This window comes from Haliotis cracherodii, unplaced genomic scaffold, assembly GCF_022045235.1.
Source record: "Haliotis cracherodii isolate W230 unplaced genomic scaffold, xgHalCrac1.p SCAF_15, whole genome shotgun sequence".
In the NCBI taxonomy this organism is placed as follows: Eukaryota; Metazoa; Mollusca; class Gastropoda; order Lepetellida; family Haliotidae; genus Haliotis; species Haliotis cracherodii.
The window spans coordinates 6,130,529-6,149,856 of NW_027266270.1; the positions used below are offsets into that span (position 1 = coordinate 6,130,529).

General features: G+C 39.7%; 1 pseudogene; it reads right to left on the reverse strand.

Moving 5' to 3' along the window:
* LOC139462194 (tetraspanin-4-like) overlaps nt 1-19,328 on the reverse strand; it is a 49,933-nt pseudogene that overhangs the window by 22,570 nt on the left and 8,035 nt on the right.

The window sequence follows — 19,328 nt, forward strand, 5'->3', positions numbered from 1 at the left end:
TTTGGTTACACATCTGTTTTTTTGGGTTACACATCTGTTTTATTTGGGTAGACATCTGTTTTATTTGGTTACACATCTGTTTTATTGGGTTACACATCTGTTTTATTTGGTTACACATCTGTTTTTTTGGGGTTACACATCTGTTTTATTTGGGTAGACATCTGTTTTAGTTGGTTACACATCTGTTTTATTGAGTTACACATCTGTTTTATTTGGTTACACATCTGTTTTATTTAGGTAGACATCTGTTTTATTGGGTTACACATCTGTTTTATTTGGTTACACATCTGTTTTATTTGGTTACACATCTGTTTTTTTGTGTTACACATCTGTTTTATTTGGGTAGACATCTGTTTTATTGGGTTACACATCTGTTTTATTTGGTTACACATCTGTTTTATTGGGTTACACATCTGTTTTATTTGGTTACATATTAGTTTGAACAACCAAATAAACAAACAAAAAAACACTGCCCGCCCGCACTATATTTTCAAAAGCCATTACCTGAGAACCAATTGTTTCATTTTTTTTAATCCAATTAATCAAAGCTTTTGCTATAATAATAATAATTAAGATCAAATACTGATCTATTGTCATAGCCCTCACTTAAGTTCATTTTTAGAAACTAAAAACTGATGATTATTGTTAAATACTCTTGAAAGTTATATCTTTTTTCCATAACTGTTCACAATGAACAAAGATTCTATGTACATGATGTAATATCAGTGTTGTAAACAAAACTCAAGTGAGTGCTAAGTGCCCCTGGTTATGTCCCTTTAAACAGGAAGTGATTCATCCTAAATTGAATGCCATATATCTTCATCCATCACTGTATTGTTAGTATTCATGAACATCTGGGTTAGAATAGGTCATCAGCAACCCATGTTTGTCATAAGAGGAGACTAACGGGATAGGGTGGTCAGACTTGCTGACATATTCAATGCTCATGATGTCAATCACTGGATTGTCCGGTTCAGACTTGATTATTTACAGAAGGCAATCATTTAGCTGGAATATTGCTAAGTGTGCCAACGTTGTTTGTTTGGTTAGTTGGCTTGTTGTTTAACGCCGCACTCAGCAATATTACAGCTATATGACGGCGGTCTGTAAATAATAGAGTCTGGACCAGACAATCCAGTGATTGACATCATGATCATCGATCCACGCAATTGGGATCGATGACATGTATCAACCAAGTCAGCGAGCCTGACCACCCAATCCCGTTAGTCGCCCCTTACGACAACCATAGTCACCTGTTACGGCAAGCATGGGTTGCTGAAGACCTATTCTACCCTAGAATCTTCACGGGTCCAGTGTGCCAACGAACAACAAACGAACAATCAAACTGAGCTGCATAAACACGTAAAAATGTTTGATATTCCTATGAGTTGGGGAAGGCTAGTGATTATGCATCTAGGGATCAAATCTATATTTATTTGAAACTCTAAAACTGACGATTCGCTCAAGATAAAATAACCATGGTTACAGAACATCAGATGTTTTCGATGCCTATAGCTGTCATGGCCACGACTGATTAACTATAAACATACGAAACATTTGTGTGATCTTTTGAGTACTATCATGATATAACATTTATACTAAGTAAAAGGTAAAATGCATATATAAAATATCAGTAGTTTCAGTTATAGCTTTTTAGATAGATGCTAGCCTAAGGTAATGGGAGCTCATCTCCTAGACATAACTATTAGGCTAGCATCTATCTAAAAAGCTATAACTGAAACTACTGATATTTTATATATGCATTTTACCTGATGATAAGTATTACTTGCTAAACTATAATTATATGAAATAATGTATAAATATTACACCATGATAACTCATAAAAGCACTTGATGTGGATCTAATTATTATAGGAAAACTTAGTATAAATGTTATATCATGATAGTAGTATAAAAACACTACCTCAGGGATATTAACGTTAACTATACTCACCCAGATGAACACATTGAAGGCGAAGAAGATGTACTTGACAACACAGAAACTGGTCTTCTCAGCACCCATCTTATCTTTGTTCCGTAATTTGGTATTGCTGTATCTGAAAATAGCATATGAAATTGAGACTGCTATCCAATTACGGTAGTAATTTCAGGTATTGAAACTGCCCAATACAAAACAGACAGCTACACAGACCAGGCTTACAGACTCCATGCATAGGTCAGGCGTTTCGTGTCAGGTCGACCTGTCATGCAACAATGTGACACTCTGTCTCATTCCGATGAGAAATTCACAATGTGTCACAAAGGTTATACACAACAAATATTCTATACAGTGAATATCCAGATTGTTTACAAGTGGCCATGGCACACTACACTGTACAACACTTGAGCTCTGACTCTGGTCACATAAGTTCCCCTTTTCCACCCCAAAAAACAAGTGAATTTGTGAGTGAGTGAATTTTAGTAAACACCTCAGCCAACCATACTCCAGTTCTTGCTTGTCAACGGTATAAGGATCTATACCGAAATGACGCCATTACAGTAAATAAAGAAGTTGTTATCAAAAAGTTGTGTCTACTTTGTCATATTCCAGTTGTATCAAGGCAGTCTGTGAATAATCGATTCTGGACCTTACAAACCAATGGTTGACAGCATGAGCATCTACCCATGCCATCAGGTCACCGTGACACTGTAAGCACGGTCACAAACTGTACCACACTGTACCACATTGTACCACCCAGGCCTCACAGTGGGAATTAGGAAATTGAATGGATTCCCAGAAACCAAAAGTTGATCGCTTCTAAATGAGTCTGGCTCTGTGACTTTCTGGATTGGGTGTCATCGTACTCGAATGATATGGATCAACGCTCATATCAATCCTGAAGATCCGGTGTAGAATAGGTCTTCAGCAACCCATGTTTGCTGTAAGAAGCGACTAACAGGATTGGGTGGTCAGGCTTGTTAGCATGGTTAGATACATGTCATCATATCCAAATTGCGTGGATCAATGTTCATGAATTCAATCACTGGATTGTCTGGGCAAGACCCAGTTATTTACAGACCCCTGTCAAATAGCTGGGATGTTGCTGAGTGTGGCATTAAACAACAAATCAAACAAACATCATATAAATCACAGGATTGTCTGGTCCACACTTGATTTATACAGAACATCATTATATAGCTGGAAAATATTGCTGAGTACGACATTAAACAAGAAACCCACCAAGTCTTTGAGTATTACATGATCAGAGTCATCTTGGCATGTCCTGATACATGGATTATCACTGTATCAATGCACACTATCATTGGTTGAAGAAGGAGATTGATACGCGGACATTTACTGGAACTTTTACTGCATATGATTGTTTTGGTGAGTATTTGAATTTATATTATAAACCTCCAGTGACATCATGATATAATTAACGTAAAACACTTCCCTTCTGGTCTTTATGATATTTAAAACCCGTATCCTTCGGATATACCTTTCGGCGGTTTTATCCCGCAGAAGCTGGTTTTAAAATATCATAAAAACCCTCAGACGTGCTTCATCCTACACCTAATCCTAAGTTTGAAAAATGTCACAAATGTATGACATCAAGTGTGACTGTCAGAATTCAAGGAAAGAGGAAGTCCGGGGGAATAATTGAGACAACTTTTGAATTTTTATTGGTTTGAAATTACATTTCCATGCATTAAACATGTCAAATGCTCAATAACACCCACAAATCTAAAAAAAAAACCCATGAAGTTCATCTCCTAAATAACAATCGCATGTTTTGTGAAACTCATCAACCAGGTCACCTTGAACTGAGATGAGTTGATGGTTTGTCTGAGCAGGAAGTGTTTGATTGTTTATCCCCCGGTGCTGGCATAACTCGATTATGGACTCTTTGGCCGAAACACTTACACTTATGTTTAATGTTACATGCCCTTAACATATGTATAAGAAAGTCCCTGAGTAGGTGAAACTGATATAAATTTGTTTCAAAATGTATCTACTGATTCTACTGACCCTGCTAATTCTGTCAATCACAGAGGTCCGACAACCTACAAAACTGACACACAAGAACCTTAGACTTACAATTTTAGTGTGTGTTTATTTTCAGTTGAAATCATAATATTTTTTTATACTGTGGCTAACATTCTTTATATTCTCCAACTCGCCACTGAATCTGTTCCCTTGGTATATAACATTCGTTAGGAATATATTATAATCCTTGATCTTATGTCATTTTTCTGAGCTCATAAATCTTTTTGGTAACCAGTGAATAGGAAATATATACTGGTATGAAGGAATATGATTAAACTTCTATATCTTATTTCCCCTCCCCCGCACAGCAAAAAATAAGGTACACAGGTAAAATACATGGCAAAATGTCCAAGTTTTACTTTTGCGTGAAAAAATCACATAAAATATAGGCGATGGTGATTACTGCACAAATTATGCATTTGGAACACCAACTGTTTTGCCTCAGTCTGATCACTGCTGATCCATTAAGGCAAATGGGAGTAATGATCTGGTTAAGTGTTTCAACTGATACCGAGAAAGCTGTGTGTCTCTGGAGCCACACTGCGTCCACAAAAACACCCAGGCAAAAACACAACCTTGCATAATTCACATTCTAGACTCAGACAAATCAAGGATTTTATTGTTCAATCAATACACAGACATTCCCTGAGATTCCTACAAGGCTTTTCCAGGAGTGATGCATGCTCTTCTCCACTTAGTCTATTTAATCACAATGTCAGAGCTCCGACTTCGCATGGAAGAAACTTTGTTTTTTGGCGCCTGAACCCCGACTTGGTCTTGCCAAAATTGAGTGTGGGATTGCTGAGGGTTTAGAGATGCATTGACGGTATTTGCAGCGTAGCAGTGTGATCGGGTGATAAACAGCCCCACACTCCTCAAAGTAGCCTTAATGCTTTGAAGGAAGGTAACTTGTATTAGGAGACAGAGGTTGCGAATTTTTGGATTTTCTTTAAATTCTTTCTGATTTAGCAGAAATTAAGCAAGATTTACGAAAATGTTGAAAGTCATGTGTGAATGTTAGAAGTATTTGTCCTTGTTTCGTGGTTATATCCTGATGGTAAATAGAAAAGCTGAAATCAAAACAAAACAAGAAATGCAAATACATATTTAAACCCTTTATGATTCATGGGTAGTAATTTAGTTTTAACTTATTATTCAAGCATTGTTTAGATGAATGAATCAAGAAGTGATTGTTCACAGATATTACAACGATATAAGAATTTTCGAGGATATTAACCATAACATGCTTTTCCTAACGACCATCATTTAATCTAAATGACTTCGCTCACATCCTACCTGGCATTTCTGGTGGGTAAGAAAAGTATTATTTTGCAGTTAAATTGATACTCATATCATATTCCGTATTTGCCGAATGGCGTGCCCTGCTCAGAAGGAGGACCATGTTGGGGCACGTTGGGACATGAGTGAGTGAGTGAGTGAGTGAGTGAGTGAGTTGTGTTGAACTTCGCTTTTAATAGTATTCTAGTTATATCACAATTTGTCAGCTTAATGTGGGAGGATATCCCGAAGTGATGCAGGTCTCAGACATTTACCACTTCGGTGAAACCCACAAGCACGGGTATGGTGCTGACAAACCTAGAAACATAATTGGGGCGAACCGGGATTTGAACCCACAATCGTACTTCATAGGTTTCTGGCGTGCCCAAGGGGTGCAACTCTGCACAGCGAATCCCTGTGCCTCAGACGACTGGGCCACCCGCGCCCCCTTGTTGGGATATTTATACTACAGATTCTACTAATCCTGTCAATTATCAAACACAAATAAGAACTCCGTACAGTGAGGACTTAGAATTTTAGTGTGTGTTTATTTTCAGTGGAAAATACAGTAAACTATGTTTATAACGAACACGCTTGTAATGAAAAGACGGATATAAAAAACTTATTTTTTGGTCTCGGCCATTTGCTGTATATATGCTGCATCTATGCTTATAATGAACTACACTTACAATGAACTACGGTTATAATGAACTACGGTTATAACGAACTACTGTTATAACGAAGTACGGTTATAATGAACAATGGTTATAATGAACCAGTTATAATGAACTACGGTTATAACGAACTCAAATGGACCTGTATACCATGGTATACAGCAAATGACAGGGACCAAAAAATAAGTTTGTTATATCCATCAGGTCGTTACAAGCCTGTTTTCATATTTCTGTAGTGTACTGTACTGGTATATATTTTTTTCACTGTGGCTAACATTTTTTTTTTCTCCAACATGTCTCACTACTGACAATTTGTACCACACAGTATCTATACCTTGGTATATAACATCCACAGGGATATATTATTATTGTTGACCTCATGTCAAACATCATATACCATACTTAGGCCAGTGTAGGCTTATCATCATGATGATCTTGTAAATTCAAACCGTCAACACTAGGGAATAATCAGCCATAAGTATCTGCCGAACTAGATTCCAACTGGTGTTATAAGGCAAAATAGTGATGACAAGTATATGAATGAATCACTCAAAGTCACTGATGCCACCAGGTGTTCACACAAAGGGGGGGGGGGGGGGGGGGGGGGGGGGGGGCAGGGGTGGCCCAGTCGTCTAAGGCACACCAGAAACCTATGATTGTGGTTTCAAATACTGGTTCGCCCTGATTATGTTTCTAGGTTTGTCAGCACCATACCCGTGCTCGTGGGTTTCATTGAAGTGGTAAACGTCTGAGACCTGCATCACTTCAGGCTTTCCTCCCACATTAAGCTGACACGCTGTGATATAACTGGAACACTGTTAAAAGCAGCGTTAAACACAACTCACTCACTCACACACTCACTCACACAAAGGTTTCCTGAGACTTTTATGAATATCCTCCTGAGCACATGTGAAAAGGAGACCCAAAGCTCTAAGCTGTTATTCTGTTTTCCTTTTGATACGTGTGTTGGTTTCTGTTTTACAGACAGATTAGGCCATGTAGAATATCTAATGGGACATTAAACATCTCATAAAAAAACACATCACACCTAGGCCACACTTCCTTAATCTTATGTTTCATGGATTTACTTCAGCTTTGCCACACAAGGTTGCTCGAGGTAAACATATTTATTTATATGAAATTATATTAAAATTCTGCTTTGGAGTTGCAGGTGGCCTCTTGAATCCTGGACAGTGATGTATGCATTGAATTGATATTTACCATATCTATTGTATAAGAGGGTATTCTATGTTAATAGGATAGCAGGAGACATAATAAAAATAAATATTTTTATGTATAATTTATTTCTTAGACCAGTTGCTTTTTTAGTAGGCCTGGGAAACTAAAAATAAAAAATGTGTGGCCCTATTAAATTTTGGAAAAAGCCTATGTCAATTTTGTAATGGATTTTTAAAATAATTTTTAAATTGCAGGCTCTGAACAATGTGAAAGATACTTCATGAAAAGATAACCATAACTTTATAATTATTTAATTAAAACTAAAACTTTTCTGCCATCAAATAACTTTTAATAAAAACCAACAAACTTTATTTTCACAACTTTATAATAGTTTGTCATAAGGAATATATCATAACTAAAACGCATCCCTACCTTCTTGGTAACATGTTGAATCCAAGTTTTATCCAATGTCTCGCGAAAAAATCCTCCAACTGCTTGTCCTTTTGAAAGAATCCCCACAATGACACAATCTAGAGTGCTCTCTAACGAGATTATAAAGATTTTAACAAATTAGCATTTCCTGTGTGTCCTCAGCTGACCCTTAGTGTGGAGAAACCCTGACTATGTAGGAAGTGCAAGTGAAACCTGCGGTACGAAACGCGATGTGAACGGTGTTCTCGGCACATGTAGACTCGCTACACAATCTCTGAATGGGCCGCATTGTTTCGTGCTGCTTTTCTAACAAATTTACAGTTTGTACAAGACAATTAACAACAAACAAAAGATTTCCCTGTAAACAACACAACTTCTAGGGCAGCCTGCTGGCGAAACTGCTGAAAGAAGATTATTGACCAAACTGGCGTTTGTTCTCTACGCATACAAACTTGGCATATCAACACGTGATTTCCCATAGCTGAAGAAAGCAAGATTCTTTATAGATGCTGATGGGCTAAGCATGTGTGAAATTTGCAACTCAACACAATTTCATTTTCAAAGATTCAGGAGATGGTTGGAATTTGGAATTTTATCTTGCATACTATTTATTCTAACCTAAATGAGAGTAAACATGTTAAAATCATATATATTTTTATCAATAACTCCTTGGATTATTTTGGGGGGTTTCAATCACATTTCATGACAAAATACAGTACAACAACATGACATGAGAGTGTGTGTGTTTGTTGATTAACACCGCACTCGGCAATATTCCAGCTATATGACGGCGGTCTGTAAATAATCGAGTCTGGACCAGACAATCCAGTGATTGATATCATGAGCATCGATCCACACAATTGGGATCGATGACATGTATCAACCAAGTCAGCGAGCCTTACCACTCGATCCCGTTAGTCGCCTCTTACGAAAAGCATATGAATGGACATTATATCACATAATCCTACTTCATCTCTCACAGTCCTACTGTCATTAAAACAATCAAACCAGTGTCTGAAATGATCTTTCATTACAGACTTGTTATAATTAGAGTGACATTTTGTCCTGTGTTGACAGGTATTAATGGCTGGTTGGTTGGTTGTTTGACGCCGCCTTCAGCAATATTCCAGCTGTATGGCGGCGGTCTGTAAATAATCGCGTCTGGACCAGACAATCCAGTGATTAATATCATGAGCATCAATCCACGCAATTGGGATCGATGACATGCTTCAACCAAGTCAGCGAGCCTGACATCCCGATTTCGTTAGACATACACATCATAACAGTCAAGTTTCAGATTATTCTTGACATTTTCAAAAGATTATGTCTCTAGGATCAAGAGAAATATGCCATTTAAAAGGGTGTTTATATATACAAGTGGACTAATACTGCATGTTAAATTTCTATCGCTGCAGATTTGTACATTTCAGTGTGCAGTGTTATGTGAGCTCCTTCTGTAATACTACAACTTTTTGTACAATGGCGTATGCATAATTATTTTGTTATGAACATGAAAATTTACTAAAATGATCAACTTAATTGATCATTCAATTAATAACAATGTTAATACCTATAAGCATGATAAGTATGCTAGTCTTGTGAAATCTGGATTGATTTTCTCCACAAATGTAATTATGAATCACAAATCTGAATTGAGCTGTTGCAAAGTTTCATTTATCCTATTTCCTTTTAGTTTACCGGTATTTCTAAACATCTGAAAGACACAGGCCACTTTCAAGTTTCATAGGTTTGGCAGTAAATACACGACACATTACCCAACAATGTGACATCTTTGACAGTATATACAGGACGTATGGCCCACAGTGAGACTGACACATGTCCAATGAACCAATGAAATATTTCCTGCAACATTGTGACATTATAAAAACCCAGAAGCATCACCATGAATACAATGTTGTACATAATCGGGATTGTTACAATGCTAATTTGCTTGACTTAGTCATACAAAATGATTCATATTCTCACCATACTGCATTTGTTTAACAGTTTGTTATTAACAATGCATACCGTATTCATTATAGACACATTATAGATATCTGACACATTGCCACGAAAATTAAACAATAATATTGTGACGTTTTAGAGTCAACAACATTGGAAACAGCACCATAACATAAACATGAAAAAAAATGGCTGGGATGCTGCCGTCGTTTCGACCAGAAATACATCGCCTTTCAATCGATGCTGCTAAAAACTAAACCTTAGTTAAGTGCATCATAATATCCGTATCGCAATGTGGCGAATCGCATGTGTACTTTGGCGATCAGGGTGACAAACAACGAAATATACTCACAAAATGTAGCAGAAATATCAGACATTCACGAAGTCGGCCATCTTGTTTAGGTCAGAGGTTAGGAGGTCAGTGGGTCAAAGGTTACTGACGTGTTACATTTATCGCTGAAGACGTCTTAGTGTATGATTTCTGTTTGTAACGTGAAAATTTCAACATTGATCTGTATCAAACTGAATTTATTTATTTCAGTAGGAACGCTGAAGTTAATACAGTTAGAATCGGAGGACATAATTATATAATAGTGACTTTTATAGGTAGTCTTTTATATGATGCGAAAAACGGCAAATTACATTTCTATCATAACTTCTTGGCAATACCATTCCCATTGTATATTTTACGAATTAACATTTTCCTAAGAAGTTCTTAAATTTAATGAATATATCTAAATAAACATTCTATATTTATTACGCAAAGCTTACACAAAAAATCATACAGACAGTTTTTTTTCTTATGGCGAGTCATTTAAACAGTTTTGATTTATGTTGGTAATCAGTTTAAATGAGAAAATAGGGACATATTATTATTTGTAAAGAATGATATACGTTTTAAGTATGAGACAGTTCAGTGAAAGTGAAAGAATTATTATATCGCATGCTTCCTCTGCGTTATCGTTCGTCTGTATACTGTAATATCAATCACAAAATCCCGGACTCGTGAACTCCGTGAACAAATACGTACCTGTCCGAGTTTGACGTGTAATATTATACATTTTCGACGCAATGTTTACTTGTTTGTAAATGTAGAAAGCCTAGTTTAAGATTCGAGAATAAATACTGACAATCGAGCGCAAAAAAAATAAAATCATTGTTGCTCATACTATCAAGCACTAGTTTGGCGGGAACTTCTCTCTTTCCGAAGCGTACTAACCACGTTGTACATATTACAAAGACAATATACTAACTCATTTGGTTTAATGTTTTCAAAAAAAATAACAATTAATTGGCTATTTTTGATAACACTGTTTCCATTCAACTTTTATATACATAATATATTTTAAGTGCACCCAGACCCTCTTTGGAACAAAAAACTGTCCACCACGCGCCTCCAAAAAGCTGTAGCCGAGTTTAGCTTCTGTATAAGAAATCAAACACATAGACCCCAATTATTATACACGAGATCGAAGCGTGCACAAATGGACCCCCCTCACAATCAATGTGTCCGGAGGTGTCAATGCATCCCCGACGGGTACTTGGTCATCCTCGTTCACACAATCAGCTGCTGGTGTGTCTTGCCTACAACAACCTCTCCTCTCCACAGTTTCCATTGCACGTTCATAGTCAGTTAACTCCCTTGCCTCGGGAAGATGGTGATTACCTATGCTAGTCGTAAGAATGAGTCTAGAATGGATCGGATGGTTGGCTCGGTTGATAGCACGTCTTCGTATCCTGACGTCGTGGATCGTTGCTAATAATATCAATCACTGGATTTTCTGGTCCAGATTCGATCAGTTACAGGCTGCCGTCATATGACGAATGTTGCTGAGTGCGGCGTAAAAACAACGACGCACATCATAACACATCCACACAGCCACACAGACATGGCAAGTCAGAACACCCGACCACCTGGCCCCCTTTTACCCTAACGATAAGATGAGGTATTGAAATTAGGTACTGGGCGTCTATTTCTTCTAGGAATCCCCTTTAAAGGCAGTGGGAAACTACGAATCATGAAGAACACACGTTTCACTTTTATGTACTTATTTTGAATTCCAACAATATTAATCGGTGTATTTCCTCGGGACAAAATCCCCAGGTTTCTCTGATGCCAGGTTAGCAAATACCCCGGCGTGTTCCTGTTAATAATTCTCACATTTCTTGTTTAAAGATGTTGATGAAGATAACACATTTCTGTTTGTCTCAGATTAAACGCACGTTAGCGCCTCACATACAGAAGCGTTTCAGCGTGTCCTCATTGTTGGCTGTAATTATCTTAAGGCGTTAAAAACTAACATTTGAAATTTCGACATGGTCCTGTTTATTGAGTGTCAGTTTCCCCCCCAGAAATAAGTTCATGTATTGAAGGGAATAAAACAGATTTGATAACTTTCTGATAATAGTGAGTGAGTATGGTTTTACGCCGCTTTTAGAAATATTCCAGCAATATCACGGCGGGGCACACCAGATATGGGCTTCACACATTGTACCCATGTCGGGAATCGAACCCGGGTCTTCGGCGTGACGAGCGAACGCTTTAACCACTAGGCTGCCCGACCGCCCCCTTTCTGATAATAAGCGAGAGGAATTATTCATATGACATTTATAGACATTTATTGAGTCTCCCGTGGATTTCTTCGCTTATGTATGGGGTTGCCGCCAGGAAGGTCAAACTGTTGTCACAGCGGTCCACGTGTATGGAATGACGACGAATATTTGTCGGGGGTTCATGGGATTTATTTCGTCTGTTCTATTGGGGATCTATCACCACAAAATGTTTGTTTCTTGTTGAACACCGCACTCAGCAATATTCCAGCAGTATGACGGCAGTCTGTAAATAATCGAGTCTGGAACAGGCAATTCAGTGATTGACATCATGAGCATCGTTCCACACAATTGGGATACAATGACATGCATCAACCAAGTCAGCGAACCTGACCACCCGATGCCGTTAGTCGCCTTTTATGGCAAGCATGGGTTGCTGAAGACCTATTCCACCCCGGATCTTCACGGGGACAAGCATAGGTTGCTGAAGGCCTATTCTACCCCGGATCTTTACGGAGACAAGCATGGGTTGCTGAAGACCCATTCGATCCCGGATCTTTACGGAGACAAGCATGGGTTGCTGAAGACCTATTCTACCCCGGATCTTTACAGAGACAAGCATGGGTTGCTGAAGACCTATTCTACCCCGGATCTTCACGGGTCCCAACACAAAATGGATAAGGATGATACCTCGTCTAGGGATGCAGGCACATGACGGCGAAGCTAACAGTAACGCTCTACATGTGCATCTTATAACCCAATCAGTACAGTGCTGTGAGTCATGCAGAGTTGAAAAGCAGTGACCAGAGAAGAGAAACATTTAAGTGCATAAAGTTCAAAACCTGGTCACATGCCACAGAAACAATAGAATAGGCGATCACTTGGCAAGCTATGGCTGGACCATATCACTAAAGACCTTACATAACTACTTTAACTAAGGATTAGCAGAAAGTGCTCAGGTTAGTTTAAACCACTACTACCGTACTTAACTAAATTATTAACTTTTAAAATTTAAAGTTTAAAATACATATGTTATAATACACAATATATATAGTCTGCTACACCTTTATAACGCTTTAACCACACTGACACCCGTCTTTGACATTTTTTGAGCCATTAGATTTCTTCTCTTATGAAGGTTGTTGCCGCCAGAAAGGTCAAACTGTTATAACAGTAGTTCACTGTAATATACATAGAGGATTCATCACGAGTGTTTTTTAATATGGGAAATATCAAAAAGTCCCACTTCCGGTTATCTAATTTGCATATTTAATTTGCATTCTGATGTCATTGGGGTATGACATACATGTTTTTATGTCATAAGCTTATGTCATGGATAAACGCTTTAGTTAAATGATAAATCTCAATTATTCATGGCTGCATATGCAAGCCTTATTGTACGAGGTCTTCCTTCATGATCAAGCTATAGAAGTTACAAACGCTTCTGGTGGAGCGGATCTTGAACTTGATGTGCCATGCTGTGCTGCATGACAACACTTTTCACACAGTACAATCTTCATGGATGTTTAATACCTGCAACATACAACCTCTAACACGAAACAGTTCGATTCATCACTGATATATTCTATGCCAAAAAGACAGGACAGAGTAGTCAGAACGATGGCATTAAGCCGCTTTTAGCAATATTCCAGCAATATCACGGCGGGGGACACCAGAAATGTACTGCACAACGTACTGCACGTCCTGTAAATCAGAGGCGTCGGTTGTGTCGGTAGAATCAGTTCTGGGTTAATCGACATTGGATTAATGTCCTGTTTTCTGACAAATCGAGGTTCACTCTCGACTCCCATGACCGAAGTCATCGAGTTTGTAGACGTCCAAATGAACGTTTTGTCAATCTCATTAAAATCAGATCTTAGTTCTCGCAACCGCTAAACAAAGATCTGAGGACATTCCATTACGGGTCACGTCAGACCGACCTTGCGCCAACTTTGACTGACCAATGGAATGACCAATCAGAAGGCAGCTTTCTCGTGCGTTACGGCACTATTTTCAAATTGGCGACAACCTTTCGAAACATATTTTGACAAATTCTCGATTAAAAATTTGAAACATGAACAAAGGAACATTCTTGAATGGCTAATAGATGGTCTAGATTGTATGGATTCAGTCGTTAAACCCGTCTATCGTTCGTGTTAAAGTTTTCGAGGATGCATGATTAGGAATCACATTCCAACTGTCACTTTGATGATCTGGTAAGCGATGCTCTGATTAGTTGGATGAAAGGTCGTTCTGACGTGACCTTTACTGGGATGTCCTCAGATCTTTGTTTAGCGGTAGCGAGAACCAAGGTCTGACTTTAATGAGATTGACGTTTTGTGGACGTGAACGTCGTTCAGCATGGTTGTTGTTGGGTGGGTCCATAATGGTATGGGGTGCTATCACAATGACTACATGGCCGAACTGTGCAAAATTGTCCATGGCAGAGTCACAGACCAATAGTACGTGGACAACACCATTGCACCTCTCGTGGTGCCATTTTTACAACGTGTTGGGCAACATTTCATCTTTCAAGATGATAACGCACGTGCTCATCATACCAGGATTGTGACCCAGTTCCTCCAACAGCAAAACATCCATGTCATTCCATGGCCAGCACTCAGTTCTGGCCTCTCCCACCCTTTGAAAACGTCGGGGGCGTCACTGGCAGACGTGTACGCCAACGTCAAAATCTCAATGAACTGGGTGATGCTCTCACTGAGGAGTGGAACAACACGAGTCAAGCTGACATTAGTCGACTCGTCAGAAGCACGCCAGTGCATGTCTGGCGACCCGGGAAGATCTGGGGTAGAATAGGTCTTCAGCAACCCATGCTTGCCGTAAAAGGCGACTATGCTTGTCGTAAAAGGCGACTATCCTTGTCGTAAAAGGCGACTAACGGGATCGGGTGGTCAGGCTCGCTGACTTGGCTGATGCATGTCATAGATCCCAATTGCGTGGATCGATGCTCATGATATTAATCACTTGATTGTCTGGTCCAGACTATTATTTACAGACCGCCGTCATATAGCTTGAATATTGCCGAGTGCGGCGTAAAACAACAAACCAACCAAACCAACCAAAAGCATGTCTGGCCAACAGAGGGTATTTTACCCGATACTAACGTTGGCTGCAAAATGTAAATTTCGAATTTGACCCCCAACGACTAAGTGGGCCACCATCACATCACATTAACAATTATAACCCATTAGATCTGACCGCCTACTCCCACCAGATATCACCATATCATTTCCATCTGCCTATACCATATAGATAGGAAGACATGTCTTTATGATCCCCTACCTTTTCAGCAGGGGATATACTATCTGCATCATATGTTAATTCATGACAATGATTCCCAATTGTTCAATAAAAAAGTGTGTATCGGATTATATCTCACTCTACGGTACCCATTGTGAAATATTGATGCATGAGGATACATTATCGGGATATAACGGTAGTGCCAATCAATGCGTGAGGTGAGGTGAGGTTATTACTATTATTAAACATATTGTATTGTCCAAAAAGACAAAGGGATTGGGTACAAGTGCAGCACTTATTACCGCCTTTTCCCTATATACATTTATACATAGTATTGCATAATGAAAATGAACAATTTACAGTTGAAGCTTCACATTGTGGAAACATAGTGCGCAATATATATACAGTGCTCATATGAAGGATATGTACAATGTGCTGGAGTGAGTGAGTGAGTATGGTTTTTCGCCGCTTTTAGCAATATTCCAGCAATATCACGGCCGGGGACACCAGAAATGGGCTTCACACATTGTAACCATGTCGGGAATCGAAACCGGGTCTTCGGCGTGACGAGCGAACGCTTTAACCACTAGGCTACCCGACCGCCCCTTAATGTGCTGGAAAGTGAAGACAGTGTGCAGTGAGGTGAGGTGAAAGGGGGTTTAACGTCGCGTTCAGGATTATTGCACTATAGCCACGAGCATGCATATGTGTGTGTGTGTGTGTGTGTGTGTGTGTGTGTGTGTGTGTGTGTGTGTGTGTGTGTGTGTGACTGCTTGTACTAATGCCGATTTTATATGCTAGCCCACAGATAACCATGTCTCAGTTTAACATGGATACCCCACTCAGACACATTATACTGACCCCGAGCCGACCACTCCTTGGAACGCCAGCAGGGTAACAAGAGGTGCCATCTTTTGGTATGGCGCGTCCGGCATTGAACCCCAAACCACCCCCTCTCAGGGCGGACGCTCTACCACTAGACCACGGTGGTGGTGCGAGATGAAAGCAAAATAAACATGAAAAATACGGACATTTTTAAAGAAAACATTTTCTGGACTGGAAAATATTTCGAAGACTTCACAGGTAACCACCGCAATATTTTTAGCATCTTCCCTAGGCCAGTGAGTTAACTGACTTTGAAAGTCCAGTTTCCACCCTTGCCGAACTAGGCTGGTATTATGGAGTTACATTTTGGCTGGACTAACGAGTCTATGCATAGTCCAATCAAAATCGCGCACAGAAATCGAAATCCGGTTCGTAAAGTGACATGCAGATTTCGGTCGACTGCAGGATTTGCAAAGCATGTGCACCGCTAACTCGTTGTCAACAGATATTTTCTAAATCTTTTCGTGTTTTTAATCAAGAGGCTCACGTGATTTGATGCACTTTGCGATGTAAGACTCGTTTTATCACAATATAGATCTTGAGTATCGATCAGATCGTCTTGACTGGGCGCCACCATTTTGTTTGAAGCAAATGCAAGTGATACGAGAGGTTGAATCTGATTGGTCAATGGGAGAGGCATAGAAAGGACATAACTCGTAATAGCCACTGGTTGCGCTACGATCGAGCCCAGGAATTCCAGCCTAGTTCGGCAAAGTTGGAAACTGGACTTTTAAAGTCAGTTAACTCTCTTGCCTCGGGAAGATGTATTTTAAGGTGCATGTCTATAGTCTTATATGTAATTGACTATTGACAAAATACGGTAACTTAATCCTTCTCGTGTGAAATTAAATGAAATTCTTCCAGTGACATATTCGACGTTGATTCCCTAGCCATAATAGTATCTGGTTAAATAGTTTTGATGGATGAGTTTTGGGTTCACCACGATTAACCAGAGACTGAACAACTGTCAAAGCAGTGGATGAAACTGCTGTGGAGAACTTTTTACACCAACACAATGGTTGGTTGGTTTGTTGTTTTACGCCGCACTTAGCAATATTCCAGCTATATGACGGCGGTCTGTAAATAATCGAGTCTGGACCAGACAATCCAGTGATTGACATCATGATCATCGATCCACGCTATAGGGATCGTTGACATGCATCAACCAAGACAGCGAGCCTGACCACCGGATCCCGTTAGTCGCCTCTTCCGACAGCATAGTCGTGTTTCACGACAAGCATGGGTTGCTGAAGACCTATTCTACCCCGGATCTTCACGGGTCACATCAACACAATGAAGCCTTCTTCACCAGTTGGATCCAGGCACTCCAGCTCCGTTGGCAGAAGTGGGTTTACCTCGGAAGGGATAATGTTGAAAAGTAATTAGCAACCAAATCCATCAACGAAGTCCATCACAGCTAGGGACAGACCACCCCAGGTACCTCTATCGTGTCTGTGCAAGATGGCGCTGTCCTGTACCAAAAGGACCTCGGTTACAAGCTGTCCCAGGACTTCTCCTAACCCGTTTCCAGAGGTCCGCCCATGCGGAGTTCTGCCCCTGTGATTGTCCGGGGTTGAGAGATCACCACCTCCCATTAACCTGAAGTAGGACCTCTCGTTTGTCATTACGTGCCTGGAATTTATACATGGCCATGCCCAACACAAACATTGCTACCTGCAATGACACATGTTATAATGAAACAATACACTTTTTGTGAATGTACTTTTCTTTTGAAAGTAAAGACTTGTCTGTTCACGCAACTTACTCAATAAAGCAAAAAACAGTATGATGTATTATAGTCAGAACATGGTGTTCTACACTGTGGCGCGGCAGGGAGTATACCCTTCACTTGTAGGGCGGTCGGGTAACCTAGAGGTTAAAGCGTTCGCTCGTCACGCCGAAGACCCGAGTTCGATTCCCGACATGGGTACAATGTGTGAAGCTCATTTCTGGTGTCCCCCGCCGTGATATTGCTGGAATATTGCTAAAAGCGGCGTAAAACCATACTCACTCACTCACTCCTTCACTTGTAGTTATTTGCTTCGGCAATGTATGCACCGTGCGAGTGCCTATGGTTGAGTATGTGGAAAGGAATATTATGTTGTTTTCTAACATCAAATATCTTCAATTATAATTCACCTAAAATATAACTCGTCAATTAAGCCAGAGAATAACCAGTCTCTTCATTATACGCCGAAAGAGATTCCATAACGCGTTAAAGGCAAAATAGTTGTGAAACTTATATGAATGATCAAAAGACAGACATCTTACGATCTTACAGTCCTACCGTACAAAGTGATAAAATGTCTACACATGGTCACAAGTCTCGTGTCCCCAACCCGCCGCGCTACGCCACGCCACGTCACGTCACGTCACGCCACGCCACGCCACGCCACGCCACGACACGCCACCCCACTCATTGTTACCTGTCTGCCGTGGACGTGTCGACTATAGTCACTGGATTTTCGGGTTCCCCGATCACTCGATTGTCTGTTGTTTTTTTACAGGCTGACGTCGCATGGCTGGAGTACTGCTGTGCTGCGTCAGGCAATTAATCCTTACATTTTTTATGCAAGCTGTATGAATGGAGGGTGCTACCGTTAGGGCAGGACCTGCTTACCCTTTTCGCGAACACCTGGTGTCATCACTGATTTTCAGTGGCACATTCATATAATAATTGCCACAGCTATTCTTTACGTCAAGTGGTATCTGTTTCGGCAAAAAAATCTACGCTGGATATTCTCTTGCATTGACAATTTATATTTCCTAAGGCATTAACGTTTCAAAACATGTTGTGTCACCAAAAAGAACAAAACACTATCTTGAATAGAATATCGGGATCCTCAGCAACTAGCCTTGTTCCAAGGTTTATACTGAAAGATAAGTCCATGTATGTGTAGTAATTCCATCCCACTAATAGGCAGTCCAGATATGTGGACTCCAGTCTCTTAAAGGGACAACTTGTTCTTATCATTTACATAATCTAGCAATTATGGTTTAAACTAATAATTATTGCCTTAGAGACTTGTGCAAGTCTACTCGGCCACGTACGATGGCCTTAAAGGAGAATGGATTAGTTGAAAGATAAGTCCATGGATATGTAGTTATTCCATCCCACTA